Source organism: Martes martes (assembly GCF_963455335.1).
Source record: "Martes martes genome assembly, chromosome: 6".
Taxonomy (NCBI): Eukaryota; Metazoa; Chordata; class Mammalia; order Carnivora; family Mustelidae; genus Martes; species Martes martes.
In genome coordinates this window covers 92,202,654-92,224,226 of record NC_137893.1, presented here as the reverse complement: position 1 = coordinate 92,224,226, position 21,573 = coordinate 92,202,654, and the positions used below count along the sequence as shown (strand labels likewise).

Here is a 21,573-nt window from a genome sequence, read left to right as displayed (position 1 = left end):
TGCTTGTCTCCTTTTGCACGGGTAGGGATAGCTCTGCTCCTAGCGAGGGCCCAACCTTTTCTCACTGTGCTCAGAGTCCCAGCCTATCTTGCCTCCCACACATTTTGTGCCTACAGTGAGCCGTCACCCCCACATGATGAATTGCTTTCTACTAGATTATTCCTAGCGGCGTCTAGAGGTATCTCCTCTCCTTGAAACAAAACAGTCTCCTCTCTGCCCTGTGTTTTTTTTCAACTATTTCTTTTGCCCCCTTCACAGAAAATCTTTTTTCTATAATCACTGTCTCCCTACCTCATATGGATTCCTCAGCCTGCTTCCAATCGGGCATCTCTCCCTGTTAATCCACTAAGAAGCTGTCATCAAAGTGATAACGACCTTTCTGTTGCCAAACCCAATAGTTATCTTTTTCCATATCATTCTTTTTTTTCAAATTAACACATATGTAGTATTTGTTTCAGGGGTATATAGGTCTGTGATGCATCAGTCTTACACACTTCACAGCACTCACCATAGCACATACCCTCCCCAGTGTCCATCCCCAGCCACTCTATCCCTCCCTCCTTCCACCCCAGCAGCCCTCGTTTGCTTCCTGAGATTAAGAGTCTCTTATGGTTTGTCTCCCTGTCTGGTTTTATCTTGTTGCATTTTTCCTTCCCTTCCCCTGTGATCCTCTGCCTTGTTTCTCAAATTCCTCATATCAGGAAGATTATATGACAGTTGTCTTTCTCTGACTTATTTCACTTAGCATAATACCTTCTAGTTCCATCCATGTCGTTACAAATGGCAAGATTTCAGGGTTTTTGATGGCTGCATAGTATTCCAGTGTGTGTGTGTGTGTGTGTGTGTGTGTGTGTGTGTGTGTGTGTGTGTGTGTGTTTGTGTGTACCACTTTTTCTTTATCCATTCACCTGTTGATGGGCATCTAGGCTCTTTCCATAGTTTGGCTATTGTGAACATTGCTGCTATAAACATTGGGGTGCACGTGCCCCTTCGGGTCATTACGTTTGTATCTTTAGGGTGAATACCCAGTAGTACAATTGCAGGGTCATAGGGTAGCTCTAGTCTCAATTTTTTGAGGAACCTCCATATTGTTTTCCAGCGTGGCTGCACCAGCTTGCATTCTCACCAACAGGGGAATTTGTTATATCATTCTTGACCTCTCAAGAACATTTGACAAAATTGACCATTACTTCCTCTTCAAAATTCTTTTGTCCTTCATAACACTCTAATCTCCATTTCTCTTTCCTTACTGACTGCTTCTCAGGGTCCTGTTCTCCTTTCCCTCATCTGAACTTGAAGTGCCCCTTAGGTAAGTTATTGGCAACCTTTTATTTTTTATTTGTATACTCTCCATAGGTGGTCTCATTCAGCCATTTCAATGCCAGTGACACCTTCACTGCCCACGTCTAGCCTTGTCTATGCTTCAGAACTCCAGACTCAAAGATTCAGTTGTCCACTGGACATTTCCATGTAAGTTGAAACTTCTCCTCAGACTTAATGTGGGTAAAACAGAACTTTTGTTTACCTCTCAGGAAGCCTGTTTGTCCCACTACATCTCTATAAACACCTTTACCACCCCCCTCAAGTGATTCAGGTCAAATGTCCGGGAGACATTCATCTTCCTTTTCCTCTCCTTAACATATAAGCTATATGCAAGTCCTAGAAGATCTAAGTCTTAAAAAGTCCTGGATCAGACTTCCTCACTCTGTCTTTACCACTGTCTTTTCAGATTAAGGCACCGTTCTCTCTTGCCTATAATAGTCTCCTGGCTGGTCCTCCTACTTCTGCTATTGGACTCTCTGCAGTCCAGGCTCCTCCCAGAGATACCTTTACAAGGTGCAAATAGGATGATTATGTCACTTCTTTATTTGAAGCCCTCTAATCACTTCCCGTCATACTTAGAATAAAGTTCAGAACTCCTTACTCTGATTATGCCCTGCTAACCTTTCAAATATTATCTCCTCCATTCACCTCACCCATTCTGTTTCTGCCACACATTCTCTCCCCCCGCCCTTTCTTGAACCAGCTCTTCCTTCTCCTGCAGTCTTCTTCTTGATCATGATAGGATGGGATGCTCCTTTTCATTCAGAACTCAACTCCAGTGTCTTATCCTTAAAGAGAAGACGTACTCTCATTTCCCTTTTTCATTCTCGACTTGAAAATGATCTGATAAAAAATGGCTTATTTTATGATTTGCTGGGTGGTTGGTTGGTTAGTTAGTTCATTCCTCTCTCTCCCAACTAGCTCCATGAGAGAAGGACCTTGTGTGAACCCCTTTCTGCTCTTTTCTCCATGCCCGTATCCATTTTGTTGATGAAGGAGTGAATGGACCAGTATGCCAAAAAGAAAATACACTCACAAGTCTTGTTTCGGGGATAATAATGGACAGTGAAAAGAATGGTTTGGTACAAGAAGCAATGAAACTATGTTTGTCTTAAGTGTTAGTTTGAGGAACTTGAAATGTGGAAATAAAAACAGTAATAAACCGTTCAGAACTATTGAAGATTGGGGAGGGGTCCATATGCCAAAAACCACCCTGAAGTAGCTGTGTATTCTGTTGTTTTCTTTTTTTTCTTTGTTTGTTTGTTTGTTTGGCATTTTCAATACAATTTAATTTTATTTCCCTGTCATGGTGGAAGGACCAAAAAACAATGACATGACACAGCAGAAAAAAAAAGCAACATTAACTCAAGTAATTCACAGATGAAATTACCAGCCCTCAAATCCTTGAGAACTTACTACATTTTTTAAAACATTACGTATAACTTTGCTATCTTTTGCCATCTGCGGATCAGCTGAGTAGGTTGGGCAGCTGTGAGGACCTGAGTAGAGCTTCTTACCCAAACTGTGCCTCTCCCAGGGTGTCCAGGGGGATGCTCCTGTCCTACAGGAGGAGCAGGGTCCACTATTGATGGTCCATTGCTTCTGTGCCCTTATTGTCTAAGGGCAGACCTGCTATTGTGCTCTGGTTGATCAGTTCACTTACATGTTTACTGAGCACTTGCATGTACCAGGCACTGTGCTGGGCCCAGGGAGGCTGCTGTTGCCTTCCCTTCCTCCTCAGTTGCTTCATCTCCTTCAGGTCTCCCGCATACTGCCACCTGTCACACCACTTTGTCCCTGAGCACAGGCATTAGTAGGAAATATTTTTCTAGCATTAAAATATTCCCAAGGCAGAGACTATGACTTTTTTTCATTGAACGGTTATGGAGGTGACTGCCCCTGATTAGTATTGATCAGTATTTTCTTGTAACAGTCTTTTAATTTAGTTGTGTGGAGTCCTTTGGTTAATGGGTTGATTCCAGCATTTCCTTAGTTTCAGCACTGAACTAGATGCATGGATGCAGAAAGCAAAAGGACCCTGTCTTTGCTCTCTGAAATTAAATCTGGTGAGGAAAACTGTGTTTTCCTCTAACCATGTAGTTTTTTTTGAAATACAGAAGAATGACCTCTAAAGACCCAGGGCCCATCCAGTATATAATTGCAAAGGCTTCAGAGACCGGTTGAAAACCCAGCTCTGCCACTTACTAACTGTGGCCTTGCAGAAGTTCCTTAATATCTCTGACCCTTGGTCCTTCATATGTCAAATGTCAGGAGAGTTAGAATGTAGGAAAAGCACACAGAGTAAGTGTTCATAAATAGTAGCTATAATTATAATAAGAAATAAATGTTATTTGACCCTCTTATTTAAATATTAAAAAGTCACCAAGGGTTCCTTTAAACAGAAAATATGATACATAGATGAGCAACATTCTAACAGACCCTTTTTAATATTTTTGTTTGTTGAGTTGTTTTCTGGGGGTGGGGGCAACAACAATCGTGTCTCTAATTCAGGCCTTCTGAGGTTTTTGCTTATTCTGTAGAGAACCATAGTACCCTGTAGTGAAATTTTTGAGGAGCTTCTTGTGAGTAAGGGACTTGACTGAATACCCCATCCAACCCTTTGGTGCTTTGCTAAAGGCAGGTTTTGGCTACCTTCTGTAAGTGCCGCACGTACACTGTCCCCCCTTCCCTCCACTCTGGTTTTCCACCACCTTCCAGTCCTTCTATCACCAGCCTTTGCAAGGAGCAACACAGATTTAGGACTTTCCTGACACACCAAGTGGGATACCCAAACTCTACTCAGGGACCTGGGCTTTTCATGAAATCTGGTCTGGTTTATTAGTATGGATGATTTAAGATCTTCTAGTCCTAATCTGTGACTAAGTGACAATTATAGGACTCTATTTTATAGCATGAGCCATCTCCTGGACTCCGCCAATGGCATTGCCTTTGAAAACTTGAGTTTATATATGGTGGAGGGAGGCGCTAGCCACTAGATCGTAGAATGGTGTTTGTCGTGTTTCCTTATGGGTCAGAGCCTTGGTGCTGGATATGATTTCTTATATTAAAAGCGTATCTCAGCTGGGGCACCTGGGTGGCTCAGTCGTTGGGCACTTCGGCTCAGGTCATGATCCCAGGGTCCTGAGATCGAGCCCTGCGTTGGGCTCCCTGCTCAGCCGGAAGCCTGCTGCTCCCTCTCCCTCTGCCCCTGCTTGTGTTCCCTCTCTTGCTGTCTCTCTCTCTGTCAAATAAATAATTAAAATCTTTAAAAAAAAAAAAAAAAGCCTATCTCACCTGTAGTGAAACAAGCAATGGAAGACACGTTCTTTTCAAATTCACCAGAAAGTTTAAAACTTGCCTTTAGTGGGCTTGACCCCTGTGTTCCTTGATAGCATATCCTACAGCGGTGTGCAAGCTGTTAAACTGTTTCTAAACATTAAACATCCCCGTGGACATACACACCTCAGTTAGTCTGGGGGAGAGGTCTGGAAACTTGCTTTGCCACAGAGGATAGCGTCAAAGCCCTCGGCTTCGTCTCATTGATTCTTAAAGGATCAGTGGCAGCAATGCAGCTGGAGAGGAGAGCTCTTAGAGCTTCTAGGAGCTCCTGTTCACCTGCCACTTAACTGTGGGTCAGGTTTCTCCTGAATTTTGTGCCTCTGTTAAATACACATAACACAAAATTTACCATTTTAACCATTTGTAAGTGTCTACCTCGGGGGCATGAAGTGCTCTCCCACTGTTGTGCAACCTTCCCTGCCACCCATCTCTTGGAATTTTTCCACCTTGTAGAACTGAAACTCTAGAGCCGTTAAACAAATTCCCCATTCCTCCCTCTCCCCAACCCCTGGTAACCTTGTTTCTCCTTTATGTCAATGTTTGTCTTTTTGCCTTTGGCTTATTTCATTTAGTGGAATGTCCTGGAGATTCACTGATGTTGCAATGTGCACCAGACTGTCTTTCCTTTTTAAGACGGAATAATATTTCACTGTATGTATGTATGGTAGTCTCCACTTATCCACAGAGGATTTGTTCCAAGTTCCCCAGCAGATGCCTGAAACCACAAATAGTACTGAACCTTGTAGGTACAATATGTTTTTCTGTACCTACATACCTACAGTAAGGTTTAATTTATAACTGAGACACCAGAGGACATTAATAATGACTAATAATAAAATAGAACAATTAGGCAGTGTACTCTAATAAAAGTTGTGTGAATGTGATCTCTATCCTTCTCTCAAAATATTTGATCATGAACTCGCCTTTCTTGTGTTGGTGTGAGATACAAAAATGCCCGTGTGATGAGATGAAGGGAGGGGAATGACGTGGGTACTGTGACGTAGCATCAGGCTATTGTTGACCTTCTGAGCCTCTGCTTCCAGGCCTCAGTTGACTGCAGGTAACCGAAACTGTGGAAAGCAAATATGTGGGTCAAGGGGAGGACTACTGTACCTTATTGTTCATTCATCTGTCCCTGGGTGCTCTGTGTACTTTTAAATACGGTATAGTCTATGTGATCTTCCCAGCCACCATAGGCTCTCCTTACTCTTTGATATTTAAAGTAAGTATCTTCAAAAGTTCCAGGTATTTGTTCATGGGTGCAGGCTAAAAAGTGGGGTTGTTGATAGGCAAACCTATCCCTGCTGAGCTACAAAGCCCGTGAGTCCCCTCCCCCTCCCAGCTTCCTGGGTGCACCAGCCACTTCTCCAAAGGTAAGGGTGACCAACATGGTGCATGCAAAAGGACTTTGAAAGTCACAGATTGACAAATAGCTTAAGATTATATTATTCTTGTCAACATTGAATATTTTCCTAATAACACTGTTAGTTTATGTGCTTTTGAACTATTCAAAGAAGATTTGCTCTACAAAGTTGAATTTTTCACAGAATAAGAAAATCCTGTTTTCTCCAAGCTATCCTTAAGAGCCTGCTTCTTATCTGGAACCATAACCCAGACTAGGTGCTCAGAAAATATTTGAACACTGCAGTAACCAGCAAGGGGTTGCACTGGTAAAAAACAGGCCCTGTCCCAGAACCGGTTGACTTTTTGCCAGGCATGCCTTTCTGCTTTGTGGCCAGAAGGTGGAGCCATACCATTTCAAATACTCTAAGTGTGGTTTACACTTCAGCCTTATTAGCATGTCCTAATGGATTTCAAATAGAATGGGACCCATTCTTGATATATCTCACATCACCTGCTATTTCAAACCTTCAGTCCAAAATACTTTATGAATGTTTACATAGAGAAAAATTTGTAAGAGAGAGGGGTGCATGGGTGGCCCAATGGGTTAAGAATTCAAGAGAGAGTAAAAAATTAATGTAGGCTCCTTTTACATAGTGAAAGAATAAAGGAATGAACGATTGATTCATTTGAAAGCCTATTATAGAAAGTGAGATTGGAGAAAATGGCCCAGTACTTTCATGGATGCAAACCACAGCCCCCATTTTTTTGGCCTTTCCTCTCTTAACATTGTAGAGTGAAAGTCAGGGGTCTAGTTATAAACATCTATACTACATGTTTTAGAAATGCAAAGCCACAGAAGTCAGTTGAATATGGGAAGTGGACTGTAGCCAGAGTTGACGGAGTGGTATTCGAAGCCCATAAAGGAGTTAAGGTAACTTTGAAAGATGAAGAATAATAATGTAAGAACAAAGTGTGTTATATTATTTTCGGTTTTATTATATAACTTTTCTATATCCTACTAAATGTGATTTTTAGTACTGCATTCTTATTTGCTCAATTCTTTTTTTTTTTAAGATTTAATTTATTTATTTGACAGACAAATCACAAGTAGGCAGAGAGGCAGGCAGAGAGAGAGGAGGAAGCAGGCTCCCTGCTGAGCAGAGAGCCCGATGTGGGGCTCGATCCCAGGACCCTGAGATCATGACCTGAGCCGAAGGCAGAGGCTTTAACCCACTGAGCCACCCAGGCGCCTTTATTTGCTCAATTCTATGAGCAAATTAATCTGTAGGATTCTGGGAATGGATGAGAATGTTGAAAATCATTTTAGACTATTCCTTTTCTTTACTATGCCTAATATTTATGAACTACGTTCCTAAAAACTCCAAGATAATGTCAAATAAATCAGCATAAAGGAATCGATTCTATTAGGATAATTTGAAAGACATCTTAATGGCATGTGATCTTGGTTTGGATTTTTGTGGCTTGATATAACCCTATGAAATTCATGAGCCTTGGAGCATCTCCCAAGTCCCAGGATTTTAGGAGATGGCTGGCCCTTTCTTCGCTCCTCTTGACTTTCCGACATTAAAAAAGCAATGTGCAGGAGCAAACGTGATGCTAGCCATCCCTACGAGGGTGGCATTTTTCTTGGCCAAACTCCTTCCAGTTGGAAAAAAGCAAAAACAACAAACCAGGTAGAAATGTCCTTCCCTTGCCAAGCTTGCCAACCAGTCTGTTTCATATTCTTTACTATCAGGATACTCAAAGTGACTGAATAACTCGGTCACCTAGAGCACCGAGATAGAGAGGGCAAGGAGATGAGTTCCTTCTCTGCATAGCTGGCAGCTTTGCTCCATTTGGCTGGCAGCAAGGAGCTCTACCCTAACCTTGGTGCCTGCACCGGGAGTCCTAGTGGTAGCCTTGGGCATCAATCTGTCACCATCACCGGAAATAGGAACAGTGCTGGAAGTATTCAAATGACTCGTGCCTCCCTCCTCGCAGAATCTTCAGCACATGAGAGGCAGCCCAAACTGCTCTGCTTTTCTAATAGACGGAGGCCGGGTTAACATGCGAGCTCATTAGCCACCATCTTCCGTAGCAGGACAAAGAGAGCCCGAGCTGCTATCTGAGCAGCTCACCAGCTGGTACCGTCTGTGGCAGGTTGCCACCAAGAGCCTGCAGACATCACAGCTGTTCCGCCCCGTACCGGTTGGCTCTAAACTTGTAAACAGGTACGCCGGCTAGGTAATGCACAGCAGCACCGTGGGAGCTGCCCGTAGGGGAGTAATGGGAACATCGTCCTGAAAGCGATCTCTTCCAGGTATCTGACAGAGGCTGCCTAGGAAACAAAACGCTTGTGATTCCAGAAGGACTCCAAATAGAAAAGCCTCAGAAGTTGTTTTAGAAACAGCTTCCCTCCTCCCGGAATAATCATGGATTTTGGAAATCTCAATCCCAGCGGACTGATGACTTTGAAAAACCAAAGCTACTTCTTTACAGGTGGGCCGTTTCAGGGCCGCCTAGTACCATTCCGTTTTAATCTCTGATTTCTTCTTATGCTTCTTGGGACACACTCAGGTTTTAATTTTTGTACAGTCCTCCATCAGTATTCTTCTTCTTCTTCTTCTTCCCTCTCTCTCCCTTTAGAGGCATGCTTCTGAGCATCTGGCCCTCTGTAAGGTCGGGTCAGCTCACCTTTCTTTTCGTTGAGTACTGTTAAACCACCCAGCCATTGCAAGTTCCTGGAATTGCCAGAGGAGACACCTTGGGGACTCTGGCCATTCTCTGGAGACCGGTGTTCCTCCAGACCGGAGCCGAGTCCCACTCAGGGAGCTTCTAGTTGAAAGCTGCAAGCCCCGCTCTTCGGGACTCGGCTTCAGCAGGTCCGCCGGGTTCCCAGGAGCTGCTGCTTTTGATGCCGCTGGCTCAGGGACCGTACTCGGAGAACCACAGCTGTAGGTCAACATGCGGGTTTCCAGACTTGGTGGAACATAAAATCACCTAACAACTTATGACAAATGCATATATCCTGACCCTGTCACCAAATAGAATACTAACACCTACAAAATAAAATGATATACAATTATCAATCTTTTATTTATTTATTTTTTAAGGATTTTATTTGTTTATTTGATAGCGATCACAAGCAGGCAGAGAGGCAGGCAGACAGAGAGAAGAGGAAGCAGGCTCCCCGCTGAGCAGAGAGCCGGATTCGGATTCGGGACTCACAATCCCAAGACCCTGGGATCATGACCTGAGCCAAAGGCAGAGTCTTTAAGACACTGAGCCACCCAGGTGCCCTCCTTTTTTTTTTTTTTTAAACAATTATCAATCTTGAAGTAGATTTCTCTCCCCGCAAACCCCATGGATATTTTTAAAAATCTTTATCCTTCAAGGGACACGTGGGTGGCTCAGTCAGTAAAGCCTCTGACTCTTGATCTCAGCTCAGGTCTTGCTCTCAAGGTCACGAGTTCAAGCCCCATGTTGGGCTCCAACATGGGGCTTGAACTCCACTGGGTGTGGAACCGACCTAAGAAAGAAAAAAAAATCGTTTATATTCAAGGTGTAGTGCTCTGTCCATGAAGCAGTTCCTGGCAGCAAGAATGCTTTCCTTCTTCTCAACAATCAAATTGTTGTATTTTCCTGTTCTTACTACTGTTTGAATGTGGACTTTTTAAAGATGGGAGTTATGCCTGAGAGTTCTTGGAATTCTTTGGGGATTTAGATAAAGCGACTGTTAATTTTTTATTATTTTTAAAGATTTTGTTTATTTATTTGAGAGAGAAAGACAGAGAGAGCGAGCACAAGCAGCGGGAAGAGCAGAGAGAGGAGAAGCAGACTCCCTGCTGAGCAGGGAGCCCAATGTGGGGCTCGATCCTAGAATCTTGGGATCAGGACCTGAGCCGAAAGCATACGCTTAACCGACTGAGCCACCCACGTGTCCTGATAAAGCAACTGTTTAAAAAGTTTTAAATCATCACTTTCTTTGTTTCTCATGAAAAATCCAAGTTTCATTTCCACTGAGATCTTTGTATTTGAGTGCTTGCTACCTGAATAAGGAAAGATGTAGTTAAAAAAAAAAAAAAAGTAAGTGTATACTGCCATTAACTCCTGACTGCATGAGCTTTGGGCCTGGTTTCATGTAAATCTGGTTATGCTGAGGGTGCTCAGAGGGAGCTCTCACCGTGTTGTTTCTGCATGGTGGCTTTTCTCTCCCTCAGTGCCTCTGCCGGTGTCCCCACCCCCGTGGGAGTTTATGAGTACTTTTCCAAACAGTCCACTGATAAGACCTGATGAGGAAAAGAACCACTGAATGTTTTTCTGACCCTGGGACACGGTACAATCTCAGTCCCATGCTCCAGGAGCTCAGACTTCAGGATTTTAGGGTCCGTTCTAGAGGTTTCTGTTACCTTTATTAGACAGCAAAGGATATTTGTTACTGAATCCCCCAGTAGCTGATTGTATATCTAGTTTTCAAAAGAAATACTGTGATTTTTACTTCAGAGAAATCATCAGCTACTTGCCTGGTTTTTTGAAACATAGGATGATGAGCATGAAGCATAAAGTGGAAGGAATTAAAGTGCTATTATTTACACGGAAAGTTCTCTGATAATTTATAGCCAACCCATTCAAGGAAGTAGCCTCTAAAACTGTAAAATGTGTCTTTTAAAGTGTTCACAAACGACTTATGTTAAAGCAAAGGGGTTACTAAAAGCGGAGCACTAAGACCTGTTTCTCTCTTGAGTCATTTGTAAACATTAACAAAAAGAGGGCACAGAAAATCTTCCCTAACATTGCTATAAACCTCAAACAGCTGTCCCCGGTCTCCCATCATAATCCTTAATGCCTGTGAGGGCTGAGTGGTCAATGAGGACTGGACTAAAGGGTTATGCCTTCAAGAAGCACATTTGAAGCCTAAGAAAGAAAGGAGAATGGTCCAAGAAAAATCTGCCAGAATTTAATGACCTCTGGAGCAATGGTTTTATCTGAGAAAACTGGATAATGTATCTTTTTTTTTTACACATCGAGTATATGTGGAGACCCTTACATCCACATTTGCCAAGCCTGTTGCAAGATGGTAGTGTGACTCTTGGCAGATTAAATGTATTGGTATGCCATCTTACATCGCAAAATCGTTGGCATCCACTTACTTGATTTTGACAATACATTCATGAGATTTTAACTGGTTTTCTTTAGAACAGAGAACTGCTTAGAATTTAGGGAAGTGCTTTTATCCTGGCATGTAGAAACATAAATGAGAGCTGTGGTACAGTCTTAGAAAGGTTATATAGGCTTTTTTCTACAGCTTTCTATGGGGAAGCGGATACGGCAATCGTAAACAGTCTGCCTAGTGCCATATAATTCAGATTTCCTAGACCCTGCCTTCCATGTAACTACCTTCCATTTGTGCTACATTTAACCTCTAACAATTTGTTTGTATTACGTTTGGAAAGGAATTGGTAGATTCAAAATCGATGTATTTGATGTGTACCAAAGAACTACTTTTTTTTTTTTTAATTTAACTTCAATTAGCCAACATGTAGTACATCATTAGTTTTTGGATGAAATGTTCAATGATTCATTAGTTGCATAGAACACCCCGAGCTCATCTCACTACATGCCCTCCTTAATGCCCATTACCCAGTTATCGCAATGTATTAAAAGTATACTAATTTTTTCTGAACTACATTAAAAGTATACTTATGTTGTGGATTGTACTCAACTTGTGGAATAATTTATTCCAACCCACATTTAAGAATCAAATATACAGCTAGTATGTACTCCAGACCTGGCCGGAGGGTGAACGTTGACAAGAGTAGGGTTTCAAGGACAGCTTGAATAAGCAGATCCCAAAAAACATAAAAACATGCTTAAGTACTAACTTCATAACAAATTACCTTTATATAGCACCCTAGATATAGATACTTAGTGGTTATGAAAGTCTAAAGATTGATATTTCAAGCAACATGGTCTGTGACCAGAAGAGAAATCACATCGCTCTGGCAAATCACCTGCTCGAAGCTTATACCTCCCCCACCACCCCAAAACACGAATGCCAAGTGGCCAGTCCCCACCTCAGAGGCCCAGAACACTTGCTCTCTGCTCATGATCTTGGGAGTTTTGGGTAAACTTTTTGTGCATGCCAGACTTTTGCTACTGTTAATAACTCACTTCGTGTGAAACTCTGTTTTAAATAGTGTAGGAGCAGGTAAAGGTAGATGGGAGTGAAAAATATATTCTAGGTTCTGCTCTTTGATGGCACATCCCAGTAACCCGAATCTAGCCAGCAGGCCTTGGAAAAGCTAAACGTCCAAGGTCGAGAACTACCCAGCAGCCAGGCCTTGCAGAATTATTTTTTTATCACGGCACACACACACACATCTAGACATACAACACACATGTAAAATATTTTTTCCCACATAATAAATGCTTGGTAACCACATGCTTATTGGTGAGCTAAATCTAGCCCTTTGGGGTTTTGTACTCAAACTTCTGCTACTTGAGCTCCTCAGGTAGCATTCACTCCTAACAGGCTAGTGGCCACATTACCTATTTTCCCAAATAACAAGCACTGTTTTTAAGAGCTTTCTTCTACATGTGTGTATTTATACGTGCCTCTGTACATAGGCTCAGACACGCTGTGCGGTTGCTGCTGCCGCCTGGACTGTCTGGGCAGCCAGCTCTGCCTTCCGCCCCGCTCACCAAGCCCTGCCGCCCGGCCTCTGCTCTGCCTTTCGGAAGCTTCGGAGTCTAGGGGCTTGATGGGGAAATGCTTGTCGCCATCTCATGATAAGGGTGAAAGCTCATGTGTCTTACCTCTCCGGGGCTCTCCTGGGAGTGGAAGAAAGACCTCTGATTTCACTGTTAGAATTTTCATTGACCAATGAATTCCTGTATTTATATTGACAGTGAAAGCAGTTTGCCACGTAACTGAAGATGTGTTAACGGTTGCGGCGGATTCGGAAAGTTTACGGGAAACATTAGGGTAGAAATGAAATTGACACCAACTGCTTGTGCTTGCACAGTTCACGAGTGACTTTGAAACTCACCTGATCCCACTGAGACGGAGGCAGCCCAGGCCAGCCTCCTGCGCAACGCAAGTCAGACTCAAGCAGGCACATGCCCTCCTGGGGAAAGGTCTGGGGGGGGGTCTCTTGCTGTGCTCTTTTCTCTCCGCACTTCTTAATACCTTGGACAAGGAGAGCTCGTGGGGAAAGGCACCCAAATCTCTACCTCCTTTCCAGAGTTCAGACTGTCAGGAGACACTTGGGAGCACTGAAAATGGCCCAGTAGTAGGGATGGGAGACAGTCCCCAAACAGGAAGCAGAAAGAGAGCAGACGGTGTGCCGGCTCCTGCCCAGATGGGAAGAATGGAGGAAAGAAAAGTGATTCTGGAGCCCTGAGGGTCTGATGCGAACCTATGGACACTGTCATGCTGCAGGCAGGGCTCGGTGAGGGAACAGCTTTGTCTGATTTAATGCCGGGAAGCATGGCTGTGCTGTGTACTTGTGATTGTGCTGGGAGGTGGTTCTCAGAATCTAAAGTATGGGAGAACCACTAGGAAACTTGCTAAAAAACAGAGTTCTGGGTCCATTCCCAGAGGTTCTGTTATAGTGGCCTGGAATTGGGCTTAGAAAAGTGCGTGTTTAACCACTATCAAGGTTGTTTCTCATTCGGGTGGTCCGTGGAGGAGGTATGTCTATATCTGTAGATATAGATAGGCATCTCTAATCAATTATTTTTTATTTTTAATAATTTTAATTTTAATAATTAAATTAACTTACAATTTATAATTTAGTAATTTTTATTTTATTATATATAATTTATTTAAATTCAATCATCCAACATATAATCCATCATTAGTTTTTGATGTGATGTCCAATGATTCATTAGTTGCATATAACACCAGTGCTTATCACATCAGATGTGCTCCTTAATCCCCATAACCCAGTTACCCCATCCCCCCACCCACCACCCCTTCTGCAAACCCTCAGTTTGTTTCCTGGAGTCCATAGTCTCTCATGGCTTGTCTCCCTCTCTTACTTCTTCCCCTTCAGTTTTCCCTCCATTTCCCCCATGGTCCTCTGTGCTGTTCCTTATGTTCCACATATGAGTGAAACCATATGATAATTGTCTTTTTCTGATTGACCTATTTCATTTAGTCTACACCCGGGGGGCTCAGTCGATTGAGTGGACGGTATATTTTAAGAAGCACTGTCTGCTGTAGAGAACAGGGTCCAAGGCAGAAGGAAACCTTTCTTTTCTTACAAATATTGGTCATTTTTTTTCTTGAGTATGGCTAGCACCACCTTGTCCCCCACTGCTATGGGATAGTAGACCTGGGAGCCCTAGCCTAGGTCTCCCCTACCTGTGGTGGGGCATGGAAAATGCCCTGGGATTTCTAGACCACAGAAGTAGATGCTAATGTGAGGGCAGGGGCAAGAGAAAGAAGCAGTGAAAAGCCAAAACTGTCAGGAACTAATGAGAGATACTGACTCCCAGGCAGGGGGCCAGGCTGCCTTCACCTCTAAGAACAACCGGTCATGTCTCCGCAGTGTTAACATTCTGGTCCAAGATAAATGGTAGTTGAGGATGAGAGGGAGCGGGGAATGAGCTTCCCAGGAGGCCTGGACTCAGTGGGTTTTAGTAAATGCTAAGGAGAGTGGAAGACCGTGCCAGGTAGAGACATCAGTGAAAGCCAGGCAGGCCTCCCAGCAGAGGTGATCATATAAATGGGCAAGGAAAAAGGGAAACTCCAGTTTAGGCAGAATACAGAAACACGGAAAACCAAAGACTAGAGGTGGAATCCAGAGACTGGAGGAAACTTCCAGATGCAGGATGTTTGTTTTGGCTAGGAGATAATTGGTGGGGTAGAGGATTGCCGAGTTGCCTCGGTATTCCATGACGGAGAAAGTTCACTTTGCAGTTGCCCTTGTGTACTGGTTTGAACTGTGCCCCTCCCCCAAAGATAAGTCCCTCCAGCACCTGTGAATGGGACTTTATTTGGTAAAAAGGTCTTTGCAAATATAATTAAGTTGAAGATCTCAAGGTAAGATCATCCTTGACTAAAGTAAGCACCAAGTCCGATGACAAGTGTCCTGAGAAGAGGAGAGGAGAGGCGAGGGGAGGGGAGGGGGAGAAGCTTGGTGGCAGGCATCGGAGTGCTGTGTCTACCAGCCAAGACACACCAAGGATGGCCAGCAGTCCCAGGAGCTAGGAGAGAGGCATAGAAGGGGACTGTCCCCTGGAACCTCCAGAGAGAACAAACCCAGCCAACACCTTGACTTCTGGCCCCTGGCTTTCAGAGCTGTGAGAGAATGTGTTTCTATTGTCTTAAACCACAGAGTTTGTGGTAGTTGTCAACCCTAGGAAACGAATGCATCTTTTTCTCCGTGTTGCAGATTTGGCAGCCGGGCTCTCCGCTTTGAAAATGCAGATATCTTAGAGCGTGAAGGGTTTATTAGCCATTTTGAAGCAATTTTTGTTAATTAAACATTTTTTCCCTCCTAAGGATCTAGGAAAGAAAAATAGTTGTGAGTTGTTACCAGAGATCGGAGGAGAAAACTCTGGGTGTTGGAGTCAAACACTTATACTTCAGGCCTACTTTGTTTCTAGCTGTTTGACCACAGGAATGCTACCCGACCTCTCTGAAACTGAGTTTTGCTCTCCACAAAATGACAATTTTAATGCTTATTTATCAGGCTGCTGTGATATGAGGAGTCAGGAAGACAGGCCATGTGAAGCTATTTGTAAACTTGTGAGCGATTCTGTGTATGAGAGTACTTGTTTTGGAGCAGGGAGTATTTTTAGAGGAAGAGTTGCTAGATTTGGGGAAGAGGTAGTGCTAGAATGAAGCAGAAGATAAGGACAGGTAGCCCCAAACCTCTGCTATAAAATGTTTCCTGGCCTAATAAAAAAGGAAAGGAAAACTTGTCTTTTAAAATGGACCCCAGGACACATCATTCTTTCTGGCCCAGGAGCATTTTATATTAAAGGGGCTTTGGTCGGGCACCTGGGTGGCTCAGTCGGTTAAGCATCAACCTTTTGCTTCAGGTCGTGATCCCAAGGTCCCGGGATCGAGTCCCACGTCGGGCTCCTTGCTCAGCAGGGAGTCTGCTTCTCCCTCTAACTCTGCCCCTCCCTCTAACTCTGCCCCCTGCTCATAATCTCTGTCTCTCTCTCTCCTGTTCTCTCTCTTTCTCTCTCTCTCAAAGAAATAAAATCATTAAATAATAAATAAAAGGACTTTGGTCAACTACTCTGGCATCCCAACATGGTTTTTAATGTAATTTCTGTGAGTAAGAAGAATGTATTTGAGGTTCCAAATAATACAGCCACCAGCTTGTGAACTGGATCCCTTTCTCTGTGACATGCTGTTAGGAGCATCAGTGCATGAGATGAAGGGACCTCTCAGTGTCCTGAGTTTATGTTGCTTCTAAAGCTACTGCGTTCGTGCGTGGGGAGCCTTTTTGGTTCTAGAACAGTGCTTCTCAAACCTGGACAGTGTGCAGGCACTTCTAAAAAGAACAAGATTTTCTTGACTTCAGTTTAATATTTTTCACAATATGGTCCTTAAGTGAATACAGCACAAAACTCGATAGGCAACAGGATCTCATTGAGCTACGTGCTAGCTCTCCGGATTGCTGTTTTCTTTGCAAGCTGAGCAGGGCCCACATGGAAGAAACTACCTCTCAGGGACCTGTAGCTGGCATTGATCTTGGCACCAAGATTGTGTGGGTGTCTTCCAGCACGGGAAAGTGGAAATAATTGCCAGCAATCAGGGAAACTGCACACTGCAAGTTCCGTCGTCTTTACTACCACCAAACCATTGATCAGCACTGCAGAGAATCAAGTTGCCGTGAACCCCACCAACACAGTTTCTGATGTCAGATGCCTGATTAGACACAGATTCAATGCTGCTGCTGTCCAATCTGATCTGAAGCATTGGCCCTTCATGGTAGTGAATGATGCTGGCAGGCCTAAGGTCTAAGGGAAAGAAGAGGTGTCCTCTGTGGTTTTGACAAAGATAAAGAAAATCACAGGAGCTTCGACAAGTTGGAGCTGAAAGGAATGTGCTCATCTTTGACTTAGAAGGTGGCACTTTTGATGTCTCAATCCCTGCCATTGAAGATGGGATCTCTGAGGTCAAATCGACAGCGGGAGACACCCACTTAGGTGGAGAAGACTTTGGCAACCGGATGGCCAACCATTTTATTGCAAAGTTCAAGTGCAAACATAGGAAGACCATCCACAAGAATGAGCGGGGGTCTGTCACCCCAGGACTGCTGGCGAGTGTGCTAAGCATTCGTTGTCTTCCGGCACCCAGGCCAGTATTAGATTGATTCTCTGTATGAAGGACTTGACCTCCATGCCTCTATGATGTGTCCCTGGTTTGAAAAATTAAATGCTGACCTGTTCCGTGGCACCCTGGACCCTGTAGAGAAAGCCCTTTGGGATGCCAACCTTGACAAGTGTCAAAACAATGATATTGTCTTGATGGGTGGTTCTACCCATGTCCCCAAGATTCAGAAACTTCTGCAAGACTTCTTCAATGGAAAGGACTTCTTTCAATGGAAAGGAACTGAATAAGAGTATCATCTCTGATGAGGCTGTTGCTTATGGTGCAGCTGTCCAGACCACCATCCTGTCTGGAGGCAGATCTGAAAGTGTTCAGGATTCCCTGCTGTTGCATGTCACTCCTCTTTCTCTTGGCTTTGAAACCGTTGGAAAAGTCATGAATGTCTTCATCAATAGATGAGGACCTTCCCTACCTACTCTGACAACCAGCCTGGTGTGCTGGTTCAAGTTTATGAATGGGAATGTGCCCTAACTGTGGACAACGACCTAGCTGGCAAGTTTGAACTCACAGGCATACCTCCCGGCCCCCGTGATGCTCCCTCTGTTGGAGTCACTTTTGATATTAATGCTAATGGCATCCTTAGTGTCTGCTGTGGATAAGAGTTCAGGAAAAGAGGACGAGATTACTAGCACTAGTGGCAAAGGCTGCTTCAGCAAGGAAGGCGTTGAGCACACGGTTCAGGGAGCTAAGAAGTACAAAGCAGAAGAGGACAAGCAGTGGGACAAGGTGTCTTCCAAGAATGGCCTTGAATCTTATCCAGTTAACATGAAAGCAACTGTCGAAGATGAAAACTTCAGGGTAAAGTCAACAATGAGGACAGACAGAAGATTCTTGATAAATGGAGTCTCCAACTGCCTTGATAAGAGCCAGACTGCAGAGAAGGTAGAATCTTTTTTTTTTTTTTAAGATTTTATTTATTGATTAGACAGACAGAGATCACAAGTAGGCAGAGAGGCAGGCAGAGAGAGAGAGCGGGGAAGGAAGCTCTCCACGGAGCAGAGAGCCTGATGCGGGGCTCGATCCCAGGACCCTGGGATCATGACCCGAGCCTAAGGCAGAGGCTTTAACCCACTGAGCCACCCAGGTGCCCCGAGAGGGAAGAATCTTAATGTCAGCAGAAAGAGCTGGAGAAAGTGTGCATCCCATCCTAACCAAGCTGTACCAGAGTGCAGGGCATGCCAGGAGGAATGCCTGTGGGCTTCCTGAGGGTAGAGCCCCTCCCTCTGGTGCTGCCTCCCTCCCCTGGGCCCACCATTGAAGAGGTTGGGTAAGCCAACCTGAGAAGAGGTCTAGCATTGCTCCATTTGAACAATGTTAGGACCCAAATTTGTAGCAATTTCCATGGCCGTTTTAAAGTTGAGCTGCTATAGCAAATAAACTGGGCATTCTTCATTCTTAAATATGTAATATGTGTGCAGGGAAAGGAAATAAACATTTCACTTTATAAGCACTGTGTTGTAAGTGGAAAATGCAATGTCTTAAATAAAACTGTATTTAAAATTGGCACCAGAAAATCAAACAAATAGGCACAAGATCCCTATGCTTATTGCTTTCACATAGGCGAAAGCATCAAATACAATAAAAAACTAGAAACAAGCGCTATAAAACACTGGTTAATTTAGTGTGACTGATGATACTCTTTGCTACAGTTTAATCACTGATCACATTGTGAATGGGGTATTGAATGCTGACACAAGTTCTTTCAAGTTTGGCATGCCTGGTATTCTCTAGGACTTTCTCTATTGGAAATTCTGCAAACCCTAATTTGTGCAGTGGGCCGTGGCCTTTACTAGCTGCAAATACATTGCCTGTTACATCTGACTCTGTTTCTTTTCTCGTTAATCTGTGAGAATTAGAGCAGTAGCATTTGTCAATGTTGCAGACATAAAAATAAATGCAAAATGGGCACTGGTCATCTCTAATACACCATGATCATTCAGACTATCCAAAATATGTCTATATCATAGGTTAAGTTTGACATCTTAATGAAAACAGCACACTGAAAATTTTCATAGTCGTAAGTCACGGACCACTTGGAATACATCTTTAGAATTCTAGCCACTCACCACAGTTGAAAAACACTAGTCTATACTGAACTGGGTTTAGTATATGCATTATTTTTTTTCATTTTACATTTGTTACAAATGTAATAAATATTCACTGTAGACATTTTAGAAAATTGAAGTAATTCAAAAAAGTAAAAGAACCATTGTAATGCCATCACAAAGAGAAAAATCACCATTAACATTTAAATATCTCTTGTTTCCCTCTGCAAATACATTGTATACATACTGTTCTTACCCTGTTTAAGGACTTTTTTTCACTTAGCCAAACATTGAGGGCAGCTTTCCAGATTACTAAGTATTCTTCTACAATAACATTTTGATTGCCTTCAGTCTGTCAATTCTGGTTGTCTGTCAGAATGTTCTTAATTGAATATTTATATTATTTCCAGGTTTCTGCCGTCATAAACTATGCTGTGGTAAATGTACTTATTCCTAAGTTTTGTTGCGTGTAAATAATGAGCGTATTTACTCGTAGGATATTTTCCTAGTATGAGACCTTCTATATGAAAGAGAATGCAAAAAAATTTTTTTTTAAGATTTTATTTATTTATTTGACAGAGAGAGAGAGAGATCACAAGCAGGCAGGCAGAGAGAGGAGGAAGCGAGTTCCCTGCGGAGCGGAGAGCCTGATGTGGGGCTCGATCCCAGGACCCCGGGACCACGACCCGAGCCGAAGGCAGAGGCTCTAACCCACTGAGCCACCCAGGCGCCCTGAGAACGCAAAATTTAAAAGATTTGTGCACATACTAATTTTATGAATCAAATATGTTATATAAAGATATGACATTGATAACTCATAGCTAGATAAGGATGCATGGCTTAGGTGATCACCAAAAATTACTTGTTTATTATTGGTACTTTGGGACAGAAGGGTTGACTTAAAATGGAAACTTTTAAATATCATAGGACATCAATTTGTTTACATATAAAGGGTCTATTATTATTGTCTCAAATGAATGAATGAATGAATATGTGATTTTTCTCTTACTTTTTTTGGAAATAATTATAGACTCCTAAGAAGTTGCAGGAATAGTACTGAGAAATCCCACGTACCCTTTCTCTAGCTTTCCCCAAAGGTAACATTGTACTTAACTAGGGTGTATTATTAAAACCGGGAAATTGACACTGGTACTATACTAGATTACAGAGGTTACTCAGCTCTCACCAATTTTACATATATTCAGTGTATGTGTGTGTGTGTGTGTGTGTGTGTGTGTTTCTATGAAATGTTCTCACTTGTAGAGATTTGTGTACCCACCACAATCTCTGTAGAGAACTGTCCCATCACCAGACGAGAGTTCCCGTGGGTGATCCTTTCTGGCCTCCCCTGACCCCCAACCCTTGTCAACCACTGATCTGTTTCCCATCTCTATAATTTTGTCAGTTTTAGAATGTGACATAAGTGTACTTATATAAGTCATACTTGGGCATTTTTTGTTAAACAGAGTAACTTCACAAGCCTGGGAAGTGTATCCAACATTACTGTTTACTTTGGCAGCCCAGGTTGCTGTAACTGAGATTGGAAGGGAGAGCTGTCTCTTGGAAATCATTAAAACAAACAAAAATCCCTCAAAGACAGAAATGTATCCTATTCACTTTAATACCTCTAGCATCGGGGATCGTACTGTCCATGTAACAGCCCGTGAGGAACAATGACTGACCAATCAGAATAGACACAGCTGTAATGGACCAGCTCAGCCATGCCCGTGGAAGCCACCGCATCTTAGTCCTGCCTGGCGCCCAGCCCAGTGCCAAGCAGATGGCAGGTTGTCTTAGCTCAGGCTGCGAGGACAAAAGACCACAGACTGGATGGCTTAACCAACCAACAAGTTCTGGAGGCTGGGAAGTCCCAGATCAAGGCGCTGGCACATCCAGTGTCTGGCGAGGATCCCCTTCTTGATTTGCAGATGGTCGTACTCTTACTGTGTGCTCACATGGGGGAGAGCAGAGATGGAGCAAATTCTTGGGTCTCTCCTTAAAAGGACACTAATCCCATTCATGAGGGCTCCACCCTCTTGACCTGATTACTTCTCAAAGACCCCATCTCCTAATACCATCCCCTTGGGGGTATGGTTTCAGAATATGAATTTTGGGGGAGCACAGGCATTGACTCCATGCCAAGGTGCCAAGTAAATGTCTTTT

General features: G+C 43.3%; 1 protein-coding gene and 1 pseudogene across 7 annotated transcripts in view; both read left to right on the top strand.

The window, feature by feature from the left end:
• Nucleotides 1–21,573, top strand: part of RCAN2 (regulator of calcineurin 2) — a 266,382-nt gene that overhangs the window by 77,437 nt on the left and 167,372 nt on the right. The window lies entirely within an intron of this gene.
• Nucleotides 16,681–21,573, top strand: part of LOC308345110 (heat shock cognate 71 kDa protein-like) — a 78,345-nt pseudogene continuing 73,452 nt past the window's right edge. Inside the window, exons 1-2 of the transcript in view lie at nt 16,681–18,247; nt 18,484–18,632. The product of the transcript in view is annotated as a heat shock cognate 71 kDa protein-like (transcript). The remainder of the gene's footprint in view (nt 18,248–18,483; nt 18,633–21,573) is intronic.